Below are 19,172 nucleotides of genomic sequence, written 5' to 3' on the forward strand. Positions count from 1 at the left end.
ACTTTTTCCCATACGGAACCTCTTTGTTTACGTATCGCGTACGAATTAAGTAACGCTTACAACGTAAGCCTACATAACCTCTTAATGACTCCCTCCAGGCATCCTATTTTTCCGGAAATATGCGAAATACCGCAGCTGACTATAATTTGTTGCGAGCACCAGCTCGTATTACGACCTCGAGGAATAGTTCTGACTTAATTCGGGTCAGTACAAATCATTCGTCCGATTATTCGTAAAGAAAAACACTGCAGAGTAAACAGAATCGACTCTCGGGACACATTATACCAAGAAACACAACTTTTACCACTCAATGTTTGTCAACATCAACGTAGTATTTTTAACAATGGAACAAACGGATTATCCGCAACAGCGTTGGGATAAACAAAGAAAAACATGAGATAAATCGGTTGTATCGCTCGTTATCCGTACTTTTAATAACTATCGAGATAGTAGCTAGCCTCATGAGACACACTTTAACACACATTCTGACCTGCAACATGAGTTAATCCGGACAAGATGAGAGATAGCGAGCGATGAATTTCATCCTGGCATATGAGCGTGAGAGAATTAATAGGAGAAATCAAATAAAATTAAGGGACGCGAGGAAATTGCTGTATCAGGTGCGATGATAACCAGATAACACGACGGAAGATCGTGACTCTCTACGTCAACGACGTAGCTTCTTGCATCGTGGAGCAATTCGACGTGGGAGTCAGCTGCCAGAAGGAATCTCATAAATCTTTCTCGTACTTCGCCGTTGCGAGCTCAGAATTGCCGCCATCGATAAAAAAATCTAAGCCTCATAAATGTGCGAGACGCGTAAATGCTGGAGTATTGCGACCTAGCCTTCCGCTACTCGACCTTTTATCTTCGTCAACGAGACTGCTAACTAAAGACTGCGTCGAAGTCCTGTCTGGCGAGATACCGCCCATTTATTGTTCGGGCCTTTGTTGCCCCTCTGGTCTATCAACTTTAGCACGATGCAAATAATGTCAACTTTTATATTGAACTGTCCTACACAAAAAGAAATTGAAGAATAATGTATATCTAAATGTGTCAGTGGCAGTGATGCACCGAGATCAGGAACAAACAATTGTACATACCTTAATATTGACAATAAATCAATACAAATAATGTTTCAAAAACCTCTCGAATTTATATTCTTATTCATTTTCTATTTTTGATGACTTTAAGATATCGCATATGTCTCTCTGGAGCGATGGAGAGAATTTGTAACAATTAACAGTAAGTGGTCTAATTTTCATATCTGAAAAATCAGATGTTTCTAATAGGACAATACGTTACTTCGAATTACCAGACAAAACACCCCGTGAACGACGCGTGTCTACGGTGACATCTCTCGGAACAAGCCGCGTGGCAGAGGCGCATGCGCGCTTTATGCACCAAGCGAGCCTTGCGCCTTATAAATAGCGTCGGTAAAACTTTTCGCGGGCAGTTCACCGCGCACAGTAAAACGGAGTGTGCAGTGCGACTTTGAGCGAAAATTCATTTTTCACTCAATCTTCCACGTATAGACAACGTGCGAATTTTTCGATTACGGAAAATATAGTGCCACAAGATACTATTGCAAGGGAAAGAGAGAAGAAGAACTTGTTCTAAGAGTCAAGAGAGGAAGAAATTTAAGGGAAAATCAAGATGCCAGCTGACGTTGCGATGCATACAAACTTCCTTCAATTCAACCAGTCGAGTCTGAAGGACTCGAACGTGGATTCCTGCTGGAACACCGAGAACATGAGTGGGTACATGAACCTGGTTAGCCCCAGTGGTCATCGCCAGGGCGTACAGGTGAAGGTTTACCGAACCAGCGTGGAGCATTTCGCAGTAATTTATCCCCAGAAGAAGGTTTGTCGACCGTTGGGTGTTTTGAACCTGAGGAACACGACGATTGAGCGTTTCGGGGACGAGGGTTTCCTCGTAAGGCAAAAGGGATTCGATTCTCCGATCGCTTTGACGTTCTTGGTGGAGAACAAGAAGGAGCTGGATTATTGGATCATGGCCTTCACTGCTAGAACAAGTCCGTTGGTGCACCAAAGCAGCTTACCAATCGTCGAAGAGGAGGAGATCTAAGTTCTCGAAGCAGAAACCTTGTCGTGCCTGAAGTTTCACGACGATGGCCGAAAGCCGTGGATCCTCAGGGTCCTACCTCCAGTAAGCGAACTCTAAAACAAGAAGGTTCTTTGAATTACCAGATTGTTCCTGCCGGAGGAAATGAGCCTTCCAGCTTGTCAAGCTCCGCTAAAAGCTTTGGAAGCCTCCATTAAACGATCCTTCGTTAACGAAGTCGATCTTCCGATCGAGTAAAAGTTCTGGAAATAACCACTGGCTCGCCCGAGCTTCTACGATGATTTTGTTCGTGGCTTGGGAGAGCAAAGCATCGTTGAACGTGCGAGGACTTCCGGTTTCCAGAAAGATCAGCCTTCCCGTCCTTGGTGTGAGTCGGGCTCGGAGACGGGAGAGTAATCGCAGTGGTAGCGATGAAGAATCAAAGAAAAAGTGAAGGGGAAAGGGGCTCCCGCCGAGAATATGACGAGATTCATATGCTGGGCATCTCGCGTGAAGCCATGTTGCTATAGTTTACGCTGAGGCAGCAGCAGTAGAAGAAGAAGAAGAAGAAGAAAAGTTGAAGCCATTGAAGGAGGAGAGCAGCAGCATCGATCCAGACCAGACCAGCTTTGGCCAATGGGAGGCCATCGTTCCCTAGGCGCTGCGCGCGAAGGAGATGGAAAATGATTGCTGTGCGAGAAGAGAAGAGGAGTGGGGGAAGGGAGAGAAGTGGAACGGTGGAGACAGGTGGCGGGGCTGTGCGAGAGGAAAGCGGATTGACTTTTTGCTGCTGTTGCTGCTGCTGTACTACCTACGCGCTTTATCCCTGCACCGTTAACTTCGACATGGCAACCACGTCGTTCCAGACCCCGACTCCGCTTCCTCTACAAACCAACCAAAAAAGGGAGAGGGTTGCGTTCCTTTCCATTTCTCACCGGCGGTGTCCATATACTCCCTCCGGGGTATTTGCGCGTGTGCGACATTTAGGTTAGGTCTGAACTGACCTCGGAGAATCCTTCGCGAGTCCATTCTCTCGCCCTTCTCCCCGCGTCGTTCGAGCCTGTCGATTGTGTAGCAGCAGGCAGATTAATGCTGATCTCGTTAGTATCGAGAGCCGTGCTTTAATATCGAACCGGCCATTGTCTCGAGGGAACAATAACGAGAGAGAGACCTTGCGAATGCCATTGGTGCGAGCTTTCAAGTCAATGGTCAAGTTCGAATAAACTTAGCCAAGGTTCCATCATTCGTACCCAATCTCGCGTTGATTAATATTTTGGGTCTAGTTATACCAAATCTGGAGCAATTTTTCTTTAGAAATTACACGATTCACACATTGTGTACAACGAGTCGCTGGATTTTTTTGAATTCTAGCTTGGCAGCGGCGCGAGGCTGCCTGCGATCAATGAACCGATGGAATGTGTCGACGATAACAAATTAAGCTGATAATAATCGAGAGTAGCCGGTTTCTTGGCTCTCGTGTTGTATTTTCGAAATCTGTATGTGATATACGTTTAAGATTGTCATTAGATTTGTATAAGTCTCGGTTATAGATTAATTACTATTATTTATGAGGAAGAGTAATTCTTTTTTGTTCTTTCTAAAAACGTATAGATATGTAAGAAAATATGAATAGGAAATCGATGCAGGTGTGCGAAAGGCTGAAACACGTGAACTATACGGGACCGCAGAGTACCCTGAAGGTTAAAATTAGTCGCACTCGCTTCGTAAACTTCGTACAGACGCATTATCGTTATTTCAATATTTTCCTCTCGATTAAATTATTACTCGACGATAATAAATTATCCATAATAACAAACTTGGTAAAACAGTTTTCATTTTAAACTATTTATAAAATGATTTGTCATCGACTGAACCATGTTTGGGGCAAATTCTCCCCAATCGAAAAACATTATCATATCAAACCTGATGTAAGACCAACCAGTGGCGATCGTTCTATCTTAGTTATATAAGCTTTTTATGTAAATATTTTGAAAGAATAAATGTAAAACTTGTCTTAAAAATTATTAATGATATTTTTTGTAATGTCAGTCTCAACCTTTGTCCATTCCTGATTTTAAAATCCTCTTTCCACGAATGCAGACTGTTGTACTATATCCCAATGAAAGTGACTTCGTAAAAATAGCTCTGCCTCGAGCATTTAAATTTGCAGAATAAGATTATACGTTAAGTACAAACACGAAGAGAATCTTATCCGAGTCACAAAGACTTTTTCTCATTAGAAAGTCAAATCTAAATAAGAAAGTGTTTTCGCGTTCGATCTGCATTGGAGAAGACTTGAAATTAAGAATTACTCGATCTCGTAACCGAAAAATTTTCTTGATAAAAATCGGAGCTTTTCACGAGAGCAGAAAACTCTGGCAAATGCACAGAATGATTTTTATCTCTTCTCATTCATGCAGATCTTATCAAGCATTTACCAGCGCGTGTGTGAAATTGCTCGTTATTTTTAGCCAAGTGCGCAAATGTCATTTAATAACGTATTATGCTCTTCCCGTGTGAATATAAAAATTCTTCATTTCCGCGTGGTTTCTATATAGCTGTGGGATTCGTTAAAATGAGACGTCGCTTTTCTAATATTCATTAGCACGACTCGCGGTATCGCGTGATATGTACGACGGGTCAAACGTTAATTAATAAAGATCCCACAGCCATAGTTTCCCCTTGCACCGGTGAGACTGAACGTACGACGTAGTTTTTTTATTGTTTATTAAAAATTAAAAATAAAGAATAAAAATAGTATAGTATATCGAAAGAATTTTATATCCCTGATGAAAGAAATATATAAGATAAATCCAGCAAAGCTTTTAAAGTCCTTGCGAGAATCCTGGTGAATCTAGTTTCTATTAAGAACGTGTAGTAGTATTAACGGTTTTTGCGCATCTGGCGAAGGGAAAGAAAGGAAGAAAGCTTAGAGGCTTTGCTGGCTGAGATACATTCATTTGTTCCGCACTGGTTTTCGTGGGCTCGGTCTTATTGTCATGAGACCTGAACCCCGTAAGAAGAAAATGGGGAACCGTAACACCCGGTGCCCCCGAAAACTTTGCCCCGATATATCAGCCACCTCAGGGTCAGCTGAATCCATAACAAAAACTTTCTTCATTCTCGAGGAGACTCTGCAACTTAGAAATCGCACGCAGCTGGAATAAAAAATCACTGATCAATTACATCGATTGTTAATTTAGTCTCGTTCGTTAAATATTTTACTGAGATATTAAAAAATATAATAATCGGAGAATTTTAATTTTTTCTACATTCTACACATCGGTAACAGTGGGATTTATTTTAGATGTTTGAAAATTTATAGAAAAAATTGTAATAAATAAAATGAAGGGAAAGGCATCGGTTGGCTTAACAGAGCTCAGTCCCTCCGTTAGGATGCATTGACCCTGACGGAAGGGGGCAGAATCCACAAGTTTCGTGCATCCGGTGCACACGAAGCGACGTAGATCGCATGTATATAGTTATGCTACGTAAAAAATGGCAGGTACCTCTGGCAACAATGCGGCTGAAGAACCGGCTGTTGCACGTCGACGCGACAGGTCGAAACTTGGCAAGGAGTCCTCGCTCCCTTGCCAATGCCATAAGCAGTACGCGCGCGCGTTATAAACCCACGTACGGAGTCGCGTGGAAAATTCATCTCACCGTTGCCAAAATCCACCGTGGCTCCTCCCGTTAAATTAAGCCGTGATCTTTCAAAATTTTCCTATTCACCTCAAGACTATTCGCAGAATTGCAAGTAAAATTCTACACTTTCTCGAGAAAGAAAACCCAAGAGATTTTCAAGCGCGTAATTTTCTGGAAACGGTGTAAATAATAGGAAACTCAATTTTCTAGGCTTTATTGTTTTCTCTTAAATAAACAAACAAAGATAGCGCGTTATTGCAACTGGATTATTATCTGGCCCGATTAAAAGATTCCGCGATTACCTAAATCCATGCGCGCGCGATTGTTCGATATTATCAATTAGCTTTTCCATTCTGACACTATCGCTTATCGAAGAGATTTATTTCAGGCGCTATTAATAAAAATTTTCCCGCGGTGAGACCGCGGAAATCCAATCATCTTGCGGAACAGTAAAATGTAACGCGCCAGGCACTCCTGAAATTTCTAATTTTACCTGCACGTACACCATCGAGCAACGACATAATCATAAATTACCACGACGTGTGCATATACATATATATATATATATATAAATTCATCCGTACAGAGAGGTCGAGAGAAAGAGGAATAAGAAGAGAGATAAATCAATGATTCATCCATCATCAATGTTGATAGGACGATTATTTATAAAATTGGCAAAATTAGCATGCGCAGCAGCAGGAATAAATTGAATTTTATGAATATGGATCTGGGATTATTGAAGAGATAATCGAGGCGTGAATGAACATCAGTTTGTGGATTTTTATATCGATGAGTTTCCATTAGATGAATTGGAAGGCGCGAATATGACGTTGAAAGTCGTTTTGTGTCGTTGACTCGTGCGTGCTAGCGATTTATCTTTGGAATAGAGGAAGGCGGGTCCGTTTTGCTTTGTTCGCTCGATATACAGTTCAAGTTTTACACCGCGAAGGGTCCGTACGTAAAAGACCGACGGTCTCCTACGTCACAGAGAGATCACGGGGGATAAATTCTCCGTGTGACAATGAGGAGAATGAATTCCGCGAGGTCGAAGGTCAAGTCGCGCGTTTATCGACCGTACAAGGAATAGACGAGACGCGCTATATATATACATATATAGGGAAAGCTCTGTCAAGATCGATGACTTCTTCAGATCTCTGTCGACACGATCCTTTCCTACCTCCCCCCCCCTCTCCCCCTTCTAAACCAACCGAGATTCTACAAAAAATGAGTGTCCATATATAAGAATTCTCTAATGAATAAAACATATCAAACGATTGAGACATCTATTGTATGATTATTATATAGTAGAGTCGGAGCGAATAAATGGAACGAGCTCGTTCGCGAAATTACTCTGCCAAGTACCGAAAACTAATAAGAATTTAAGAAAGAATTTCGCAATCGTTCCAGTCGCCTTTAGGAGCTGAAAAATGAGGCAATTATCGATAATCGTTTAAGCTATGAGGAAGCCAATTTCGTTGTGCATTGCGTAAGAAGAATGGAAAGAACTCTGTGTAAAAACTCTATTATATTCATAGTTTTTATGATTTTAACTGCGAAACAATTTCGTTTGGCGAGCATTTAATTCGTTCGGATGAGGATCCAGACGAGGCCTTATCGTGATTGCTAAAAATTTAATTGGATAAACAATAGGGAAGGGTTTTTGAAAGAGGGCAGATAAGTCTTATTCGTCCAGAAAAAACCAACCATTCTCATTTATGACGAGATAAAACGCTAGTCGTAAGTTGGATAACGCACCATTTTACCAAATGAAACACCGTCGTGACCACAGCTGCAAAACAATTTCGTTTCGCGAGCATGCGATTAGTTGAGAAGGATCTAGACGAGACTTTATCGTGATTTGCAAAAATTGAATCGGGTAAAAAATAAAGATCTTGTTGAAAGAGGATAGATAAGTCTTACTCGTCCAGCAAAAGACTAACCATTCTCTCATTTATGACGAGATTAAACGCCAGTCGTAAGTTCGCTAGCGGAGCGTCTTACCAAACCAAACGTCATCATGACCGGGTTTCTTTGTGCCAGTTTCCAGAATTGCATCAGGGTCCCTTCCTATTTCTAGGCTAAAAAGAATACGGGGCTGAAATTTTTCTCAGCGCTTCCATAAATTCCCACCGTCGTCGTCCTATCTTCCTGTCTGGAACAATAAGGCTTCTATATATGCATCATTGAGTATGGGACGAGACAAAAAATAATAACTTGTTTTTACTATACAAGTACCAAACAATTCTGTATAAATATTACAATATAAATCTAGTCTCATCCTATAACTATATGAAAAGAGAGCAATGTGTAAAAATTAAATACGTCTAGTAAATGCAGTCTTATATATACTGGTGTTAAAACTATGACCAAAGTTTGACGTATGCTTAATTGTCGCTCCTACATACACATCTCCTGTAATTAACGATGTTGCAACGTTCTCAAAACGGAAGTTTCTTATTGTCCGCCATCATTCAATAGCGTCCAACATGGTCGATGTCCAATAATAGACGTAGAATTGCATTTCATATAATCGCCTGGTAAATATTCCGAGCCGCGGCCGTTGGATGAATCGACCGCGGTCAATACCACGTAAATATTAATCTAAAAGAATCTATAGCGAACCGGGAAAAACTGAGGTAGCCGATTATCGCGAATAAATAGCAATCGTAAAGGACTGGAGAAATGGGAGGGAAATATTGAATTTTCCACGCGAGCAGGGCACATGTCAGTTATTGACCTGGCATAACGCGAATGTCAGTATATATTCTCGTGGCTGTATGGTGAAGAAGAAAGGGGGGAGGAGGTTGAGGATCGATCGAAGGGGATCGACTTTTAGAATTGCGTGGAGCAAACGCCAGAGGTCGAAGCTCGATCAAAGGGGGTCTCTTATACGCTATATATATATACTCTCTCTCCGCGTATTTCGATAGACTGGAAACATTCTGTTTTCCAGCTCGTACGTTTCCATGACAACGCTCCACGAGCGTCCTCCTCCCATAAAACGAGTATCTCCCCTGCAGGGGATAAAGAGGATAAGGAGAGGAGGACACACGCAGTAGCCCCACGCCAATTTATCTCCGCGCCCCGTCCATCGTTCGACTACGCACTTTACTGCCCACTTCCATAAATGCACCGTCAGTCGAGTTTACGATATTCCCAAGTTTAATAAAAGCGTCACGTGTTCGCCGAATCCCCAGCGTCCTCTAATCAGTCCATATCGTCGCCAGACTAAATAAAAACAGCGAGAGTAATTGTAATCTGGCAAGAGTCGAATATAAGGGAGTATACTGTACTTTGTTTTACGCTTCGTTTCGACAATGCCTCGTTCGTATACAGTTTTAGCTGTAAACAACGTCTGCTCGAACGTTGGTGACGATGGAAAAAAATTCATACTCGTGGAACGTATTATATTTCTCAATGTCATTGTTATTCCTGTGATATTGTTATTATTATATACCGTAATTATTGCTGGCCCTCGGTAAAACAGCTCAGCTACCACTCGGTATCTCTATAGACAGTATCGTTCATTATTTACCAGCCAGAAATGATTTGTACCTTGGACTTGTTTTCACATGCTAACTAAGAAATCAGTCAAGTATGGCTGCGAGGAGAGATAAGGTCGTCGTTTGCTTGGAATTCCGGCTAGAGCAAGAAGTCTTCGTCAACATCGACTGCGGGACGCCTTATCTCGTTCGAGCAACCAGTAACGATGAGAATTTTTAGTCCAACAACAAACCCCGTGGCCCCAACAGTTGACATGTCTACGTCCGCGAAGACCTTATTCCTATCTCACTCTCCTCTCCTCATTCTCAACGGTTAAATATCCTCGGAAGGAGTCTTCGGGTTGATTCTCCCGCGGCTAATCTCAAATCATAAATATTTCAACCGGAAACCGTGTTGGTGAATATGGGAACGCGGATAAATTCTAACAGGGTCGAGAGCCTCGAACCGAAACCAAGAACCGATATAGAAATAATGGAAACTCAATGGGACAAATCGAATTAAAAGGTTGACAAATCTATTATCCAATGGGAGTAACAAAATTTTCTCATTATTGCCAGTAGAACGGCGACCGCTGGAGATTGTCCAGCGTAATTACGACATTTTTCAGAGCGATTAGCGATGGTGCCGCGAGTTTCACTTGGTCAGTCGAGTCATGACTAATTTATTGTTGTATGCCAGATGAGAACGATGGAACGACTCGTGTGAAAAATATCGATAAAATTCGTCACGAGTGTCCACTCGAATCGGGAAACCTTTTTCAATCCACGCCTCTCTTCCAGCCAAGTCTACTTCTTTATTTGCCAAAGAAATAAACTTCCGTTCCACTCCATTAGTTCTCGACTCAATAGCGCGACGATTGAATATTTTCTTTGATATTACCTGCTCTGATAAATATATGAAGACGAGAAAAGCGTCTTTGAGAAATTGCTACTAAAAGGCAAAATATCCAGCGACGTTTTCAAAACGATCATCGAGTGTACAAGTCGAGCGATTGAATTTGGCTGGAAACGGTGCCACTCGAACGCGTGGCAAACAATAAAAGGCAGACGGTTCGTTATCAGCTACGCGGAAACCACTCCGATAATGCCACGTTGGGATTTTTAGCCACGAGCCAACACTCCTCTTATAGCAATCTCTCTGGAAAGATTGCTACTATTGAGTGGTGCGATACGAATCGTCTAATGGCCAATTCCAAAAATTACCTCATCTCCCAATCATTCGCCGACCACTCGGGGAACCACCGGCGATAAACGACCGAACTTCCACAAAGTGGAATTTCAAATCAGCCTGGCAATCTTGTCAAGGAGAATAACAATAAAGTTTGATGCTCTCTTAAAAACCACCTATATACACATATATATATGCACGAGTTACGTCGAGTAAGGAATTCGGATAGCCATAAGCAGCATTAGTATAATAAATTGGCACTTGTCGACTCGAAAGACGCCAATTGACTCGTAATCTATTCGTAACATACATGAATGACCCAATTGCGCGTTTCTCGCTCGAGGAAAAATCGAATAACTTGGTTAGATGAGCTCGGAGAGGTCGCCTTATTGTTTCGAACTGCCTTTAACCGCTCGCAACTGCACGGAGTGCATCGCCTCCGCATATATATATATATATATATGTATATATAATAGCTAGGTTATTGATTATCGTCCTCCGGAAAAGTTGCTTAAACTCCGCAACGAGCGTCGCGATGCGAGTAAACAAAATTCGTGTCACGGTCGATATTATCGATCATAGCTTTCCAATCGTTCATCGGGAATAAAAGTTTCCTCGCGTTGATTCCCGGTTCAACTAGCTCGCGTATCATCAGCATTGACGATGAAAACTATCAGTTTAGCTCGCGCGGTGCGTAGGACCGATATCGCTGGAATCTAATCGAGATAAGACCGGATCCAATAAAACCGGATGCTCCGCAGCGATAATTCAGGGGATTTTCATTATAGTGACGTCAAACCTATTCGCTCTTCCACTTGAGAAAATCCGAGAAAACATTCCGCAGCTGTTCGTCCATTCAACGTTATTCTCTTTTGCGTTATTTTACATCTTTATGCGGAAATACCGCTCGAATGTTATCCCATGTTTATATATATATATATATATATCTGTGTAAAGGCTGGCTGATCGATGAAATAAAATGGAAAAATCGATCGCGCTATTATCGGCCGTGATTTGATTTAAACGTCACAGAGCTCTCTCGTATATCATTAGAGATTGCGAGGAGGATTCCTTTGTAAGCCGTGGTAACTAGTGTGCACACAACTCTTACCATTGTACGTAATAATCACTGGAGAGCTGATATCTGCCACAATCACGCTAGTCGTGCGTGAATAAACAGAAAAGAGGAAATTTAAGTAGGAAATTCACAGGATGCAATATAGCTATACTTGGAACTGAATCACTGATGCGCGAAATTGTATGATTTACTCCTTTTTTTATATTCCCAAGTTGTGCTTTGAAATAGCGATTCGGAATCGACGGAGAAAAACGGAATAATTTCTGTCAATATGCGGAGTGTATTGTTATATATATATATATATATATATATATATATAGGTTTTTTGAAGAAAATATATAGTTAAGAAGAATCGTTATTAAACTATTGTGAAGAGCATTCGGAGTTGAAGCACGTGAACCCGCCTATCATTCACGAGATAGCGTGTAACATCGTCAATTGGCTCCAATTTACGTTTGCACACGCGAGTCTTGATAGGGGGTCCCGTCCGTCAGTCCGTCCGTCCGGCTGATTCATATAAGAAAGTTCGTTCGAGGTTAACCAAAATCAATGATTTCAATGGATCCTTACGGGGGAACTCGAGCGTATTACCGAGACTCTTTTCCATTGTTGCTGCAAAGAACAATAATCCGCGGTTGACTGATGTTGGAACAAAGTCGCAAAAATATTTTGTCGAGCAAAATTGTTCATTAAGAAAAAATTGGTGCATGCGAGGTTCGGGATGGATGCTGTGGGATAGCGAGGAGAATAACAACCGAGAATCAACGAGCCCTTGAAAATTTCGGACCACCTAACATAAGCGAGCTAAAGAACTGCCAATATGTTAGCTTCGCGTGGAAAACGCCGATATTTCTTTGCTTGGCTCGACGTATAATGGGAAAAATCAATGCTGAGAGTCAATGAACGGTCGAGCAGTCCTAGAATCGATGTTTGACCGGCCTGGGACGAGAATTGCTACGGAGAATATTGAATGAGGTTTATGTGTACAAATATATATATATATATGTATATAGAGGACACGAGGATCGTGGAAGTTTTACGTGACTCACGAGCCGTTTCATTTTAATAAAACTTATTAAACACTTGGTGCAATAAAAGGGAATTTGCTAGAAGCTTCCGGGCTTCTGGTAGCAAAAACACAAGGAATTGCGTAGTTACAAATTCACTCTCTAGGCTATCTGCGGTTGCACCGATCACTTTTGCCACTCTCCAAGCGCATGCCCCTTTCAACGCGTAACCGAGGTGTTGCATTACCTTCTTAGATTGCGAGCATTACTATCCGTCTCGTGAATGTCATGTTATTTAGAAAAAAACTAATATTTTCTACGCAAGCTCAATTTATTTCAGCTAACCAAAACGAAGACGAGAGTTTTCGAATCGAAATAAATATAATTCTCGCTTTCTTTGAAAGAATATTATAGCTTCGTGTTTATAAAGCTTGTCATCATTTTTCCTAATTTGTTAATTCCGTCGTATTAAATTTCGAAAAAATTCATCGTCCCCCTTGCACACGCATCAGTTTTCATTCGAGTGATTAAATTTGAATTTCCGATAACTACTCGTGCAGTTTTTCAAGCACTACACAGTGATACGAAGATTGAAAAAATATTTGTTGAATTATCATTGTTTTTTATGCCTCAATGGCACAACACTTATCAGTTTATCTGCGAAAAGAAAATTTACGTTTATGCACGTGTATATTGTGTATGACATTCATTAGAGTACTTATGAAGAGTCAACAGAATGATTAGCACGAGTTTCACGATAGAAGGAATATGAATTTATCGTCTAGCTGTGTAGGCAGCGTGGTACTATCGCTACTTGGCTTTGCGAAGAAAAAATTTTTAGTCAGGCACGTGCCTTGATTAGAGCACTATTAGATCATAAACGATGCTTATAACGATCGTGAATGATATAATCGATGTCTCATCAGATGCGATAAGATTGATTCTCAACGCTGACTAAGAGAGAATTTTGCCTGACCGATTCGGCTACTCCCGATGATACGATTTTTTCTGCACTATTATTTTGCAATGCTATATAATTAACGTTCAAGCTATTCGTGCCTTGCCGGAGAGTGTTCGATTCGATTAAGAATTTCTGCCGAGATTATATCACGCGTGTAAAAAGTATTCGTGATCACGTAACCAAAATCTACTTGCAAAACACAATATTCGCTTTTACGCGAAACTGCGAGTCAGCTGGCTCGAACTTCGTCTCGGTTGCTGCACAACGAACTTTCACTATCCTGAAAAAGGAGAATGGTGTCGAGAACGAGCAAGCTAAGGACTTTTCCGAAGAATCTCGAATGACGGAAAACGCAGGCTATATCTAATTGTGTCCTGATTAATTATCGTAAAGTTTTTTTTATCTGGACTGTGAAAAATTGTTACCGACTTATCCAATATCGATACTATTGACGAGTGAAAGATACTGGCTTTGGAATTCGGTACGAGTTGCCTCGCTGATATTAGTCTCTTTTGACGACCATGTACTAATTGTCGTACACAGCCAACACTTGGAGACTGTTCCAAAGTTGGAAAATCCTCGCGAACTTTGAAGAAAAGCAGCGAAAATTTTAATGAAAATACCGTAGAGCGAAAAACTTGCGCAAGCCCGAGCGGGATTCGAACCGGCGAACCTTGCGTTACGAGGCCAGCGCCTTAGCCACTGCGCTATTAGTCCATCCCTAATTTAGAGAATCTCATTCAATGCTCCATTACATAAGTTAAAGTCAATGTCAAGATTTTGATTACACGCCCTCGGCACATTTTCTCAATATTAATAAAAGAACATTGCATATTTATTAAATGAACAAAATATATATCAATTTCCTTTATTGAGAAGGCTAAAAAATTTTAGGTTTTCTGTTTTATTTTAAACAATGCTTCATTAATCGTATCGCAATTTTTTGCTTGCTATAAAAGAACGTCTGATAAACTTGAAGTATTATATCATCCATAATCTTTGCATAACGTAGGGTCTGTCGAGAATTTTTGAGATAGGACATAATAAAATCAATAACAGATAACATTCTGTTGTGCCAATAACAGGTGAAAACTGCTTTTGGCCAAAACTTTCCAACAGAATGAAAATTGAAGTGAAAGTGTGAATCTCTGAAAAAAAAAAAATCAATATTTTGATCCCTATAGAATATAAGGTGAACTTGAAGGAGCAGCTCGTCTTTAAGTTTTAATATACAAGGGCTTCGTCTGAATACCGGTCATGCCGGAAATCCTGGATAAGTAAAGCCATGTACCTTACATAATTCCTTTATCATTTTGCAGCATAAACATTTACTAAAACATCAATATAATTACTTAAAAAATAATAACAACAGATTTAACCAGCGTTTATTTACAAAACAAAAACTACTAGTATTAATCACAATCAAGAGAAATCTATTTAATATAAAGAATTAGTTTGCGAGTATATAGGAACAACGGTATACCGATACCGGAAACAAATTTTCCGGACATTTGTTCAAAGGAACAATACGAGTTTCAACGTCATTAAAAAACCGGTCGACAAACTCGCTCTGCTTGGTTGATTGATTTGTATATATATATCCAGTGCAAAACAGGAATATCGTTCAAAGCAAAATTAGCTCAGGACTAAATATAGGAGAAGCCAGCACGCATGGAAATGCTGTGTGAGTCTGCAAAAATATCTTAGGTACAAAATCCTTGGTTGAAAGATTTAGAAAAATGGATGACGGTGACCTTTGGTACGGCTAGTCAGTATTCGCACGCAAGCGGGCTGCATAATATCGCATTCCGTGGGAGGAAGCCTTGCGTCACTGTCAGATAATCTGCCTTCCGTTAAAATGCAGACAACGAGGAAGCTCGTCAAATTAACATGGCCATCACACAGAGTTCAGCATATTCCATGTAATGACGTTCAGTAGCGTTAGAAGCATCGATGGTGTTCGTGGCAGGAGATTACCCATCGACCCCTCTGACCTAACAAACTCCCCCCCCCCCCCCCCCCGCCAACACCACCTTTTCCTCCCTTTCGATTTGTTTACATCGGAGAAAGACTAAACTTAGGCACACACAGCCCTCCAGAGACAAACAACTTTTACCTGCGTGACGCCATCTTGTTTTTCGACCTTGCTATTGAGACTTTGTGCCTAGAAAACTCAAAGACCTCGTACTCGACACAAGCTCTTCGACTTATTACTCAACCCATAATTATATTAATTAACTCCTGCCAACTTATTTTCCAGCAACCGTTTAAACCTTAGTGCCATACGAGCAATTTTTATCGATAACAACTGCAAGAATCGATGAATTCGCAGTTTCACGATAATAAGGACTAAAGTCCAATCTAAACAAGCCTCCGAGTCACGGAAGAGAAAAAAGTGGGTTTAGTTTCGTGCTGGGGCTGTAATAATAGAGGATACTGTGGTTGTATCCGCTCTGATGAAGCCAAACGCTGAAAAGAGCAAATAAATATATTTGCCAGGTAAATCAAAACAAGTAATACTGTTACTTTACGGAAACGCTGTTCGGAATGAGTCATATACATCGCCATTGTAATTTGCATGCAGTCATCGTTTAGTGCGATGACGAACGAATAAAGAGGTCAATAAATATTGTATGTGCGCCAGTGACTCATCCATGGGCAAATTTCGTGTTCGCGAAATTGCGATTATCCGTGAAAATAGGGTGCTGTATTTTTGGAATACGCTGGCCTACAAAGTATTAATTTAATTACCATACACGAATTAACATATTTCTCATGGTACTTCACGCAAAATACGTTCAGCCATCGTCATAAATTTGCTTCGCCTGAAATAATCGGTCGAGTGACTCTTCGTGAAACGAATTTTTATAATAATAATATTACTTTTCCTCCTCTTGTTTCAGCATTAATTAATTGGTAACTCTGTCACGAGCGTTTATTAAGAATCGAGGAGCTTCGTTAGGCAATTGGCCATGTCTTTCCACTGCGAGAGATGCAATGACACCTTGAGCGTCTCGCTATGGAAAGCAGGGGAGCGTTCATCAATAATTAATGAGCGATTTATTAGAGCCTGCGACACGCGAGTTGAATTCAATGGAATAAAAATGTCTGTCTGGCAACACGTGTCTGTGCCATTTCTTCTCACGCGCCCCTCTTCCGTAGGGCCTCGAGCGATAACCTTGGAAATCAAAAATACTGAACGGTAGCCAAACCGATCCCGAAGGTTTCCAGGAATCGGCTGATGAAGCGTGCCATATATGCTCTCGGAACAATCTGTTACTTCAAGATTAATGGAAAGGCCAGAGCCACGCGTTTCGACTCTTTCGCTGTGTTTCCTCCGACGCGATTACTTCTACAACTTATATATATATATATATATATATATATATATATGTATATAAAACGCGTCAATGAAACAAGATAAGGCCACGCGTTACAGATGTTCCTCTTGTACAAATAAGTCTCTAGTACAGCTAAAAAAAATCGATCGTCGATCGACCGAACCAAAGTTTACGCAGAGTTGCATGCACGAATAAAGAAAACAGCTTTCTTGTTTTCAAGAAAAACGTCTAGAGTTTATCTGAAAGTTAGCAGGAATCCGGATTCTATGCTCTGACCCTTGATACTGCTCTATCGAGGCTCGCATAATTATAACCAAGAGGGGGTCATAAATCGCGAAAAGTTCACCTGACCAGGTCCAATTTGATAATCCAACGATGACGTAATTGACAAGCCTCTCGAACGGTCGTTCGATCGAACTAGAGGAGTACGCAATAGATTGGCACACGTGCTACTATAACAGGTTAAACTGCTTGACAGGTCCCGCTAACAACACACATGCATACATATATATATATATATACATTGGACTAGATTTCGGACATGGCCAAACGCTCGCTAAAAAAAGATTTGGTGAACGTGAGTAAACACAGAGACCACTTCTTCTGCTTCTTCATTTCCACGAGTCGCTTTCTTCCTTACGCTCTTCGACTCCGCCGACCCGTGTCATACGCTAATTCCGTCGGGAGCAGAGTATTTCCGACGTGGAAAAACCAGCTGTTACCAAGCGCTCTCCTGGCAAGGGCTTAATTATATGCATTATCAATCATTTCTACGTGACTGAAAATACTTCTGATCGATCGTTCACCTGGAACTGCCAGAAATATATCTGTCATAAGTAGGTGTATATGTAGTATATAAGTACAATTGTCTCAACTTATGTAACGAGGATCAATTTTTACTGACTAAATGCAGTTTCCCGGTGGACGATTATACCGCGAAATCTGGCCGATCCTCGGTAGAGGGCTCATCGTATATAATTAAGTGGAAAAGAATTAAATAATTGCTCCACGAGCCACGCGAAACTTTATTCTCCGCTACGAAAATAGATCGAAGCTGATGTTGCAGCGGAGATAAAGATTCTAGAAGAAATTTTTATCCTCTACATTTGCTTCCACGTATTTGATCACGACGATAATAACTATTGACCAGTAATACGTTTAGAGTATTTGGACGATTTCCGAGGAAAAACCAATTCTATGGCGTACGTGGAATCAGCAATTATACGGAAACTCGAAAACAAATCTATATCGGTTTTCACCACTTTTATGCTGCGTGTATAATTGTCGATGAGTAATGCTGACAGCGAGAAGTCGTCGTCAAAAAAACTGGGAAAAACGTAAGGCTCTTTGCTCTACGTGCTCGATATATATAGATATATATTTTATTCTTTAATTTCAAATAATCGTCGAGACTGCTAAATGAATAATTGGTTCACGGAATGACAGATCATATTTTGGATAATAAAATGTATTAAGGGAAAATTTGCCGCTTCTGTCGTTAATAATTTATATATATACGTATGAAATTAAGTAATTTTATTATCATGTTTTTATAATGAAGGATTTAGGGGATTTTTTTGCCTACATTTAGGATTTTTGTATTATTAGTTGTGTGTATACGATGCTTTATCGCCAAACGTAATTAGACTGTAGTACGTTGGTATTTATAATTGAAATTAATTAGACGCTACCAAACGACAATTGCATAGCGGGAGCTAGTATGAGAATGGCGTCCCGCTGTCTGCAGGTGAAACTCACTGGCTCATATCCAATCGTAGCAAAACATGAGGTCAGCTGACACGCCGATTACTTATCGCTGAAAAACTTGAGCGTGACCGCACTATAATATCAAGTCTCGTTTGAAGAAATTATATATATGTGTGTGTGTGTGTGTATCAATTTTATTCAGTTCTGATCGAAACATAGAGAAAAACGTGAATCTCTTTCGCAAGTTATATATAACGCAACTTTAGACCATTAAAGTTTTAATGCTAAAAGTGCAGGTATATCTACTGGTGGAAAAGGGATTTGAAAGTTCAGAGAAAATGTCAACAAGCTATTATGGTTCGTCGTAATAAGCTACTGCTGCGTATACCGCGAATATCCCAATACCGAAGGGAACAGGAGAAAATAATTTCCAGTCAATTGACTTCGTATCCTTGAACTATACAGACGTGAGCGCGCGCAATGTTAATTACGGGATATTGCGATAAAATATCGTTGGGAATGAAAGATACAAGTAATTTATATTATTTTTCGACCTCGGAGCGTTATTTGGTGAATAAAAAAAAAATAAACGGTTCATACCGTTAAGAAGCATCCCTGGTGGGGATCGAACCCACGACCTTTGGATTAGAAGTCCAACGCGCTATCCTCTGCGCCACAGGGACTCAGTGTTCTCAACT

General features: G+C 40.7%; 1 non-coding gene across 1 annotated transcript; it reads right to left on the bottom strand.

Moving 5' to 3' along the window:
* Nucleotides 1-19,084: 19,084 nt before the first annotated feature.
* On the bottom strand, nucleotides 19,085-19,157 carry TRNAR-UCU (transfer RNA arginine (anticodon UCU)). Its single transcript has one exon. It is a non-coding gene; the product is annotated as a tRNA-Arg (tRNA).
* Nucleotides 19,158-19,172: the final 15 nt, after the last annotated feature.

This window comes from Prorops nasuta, unplaced genomic scaffold, assembly GCF_024137725.1.
Source record: "Prorops nasuta isolate Cenicafe-Biocafe unplaced genomic scaffold, Cenicafe_Pnas_1.2 PNAS00018, whole genome shotgun sequence".
NCBI lineage: Eukaryota > Metazoa > Arthropoda > Insecta > Hymenoptera > Bethylidae > Prorops > Prorops nasuta.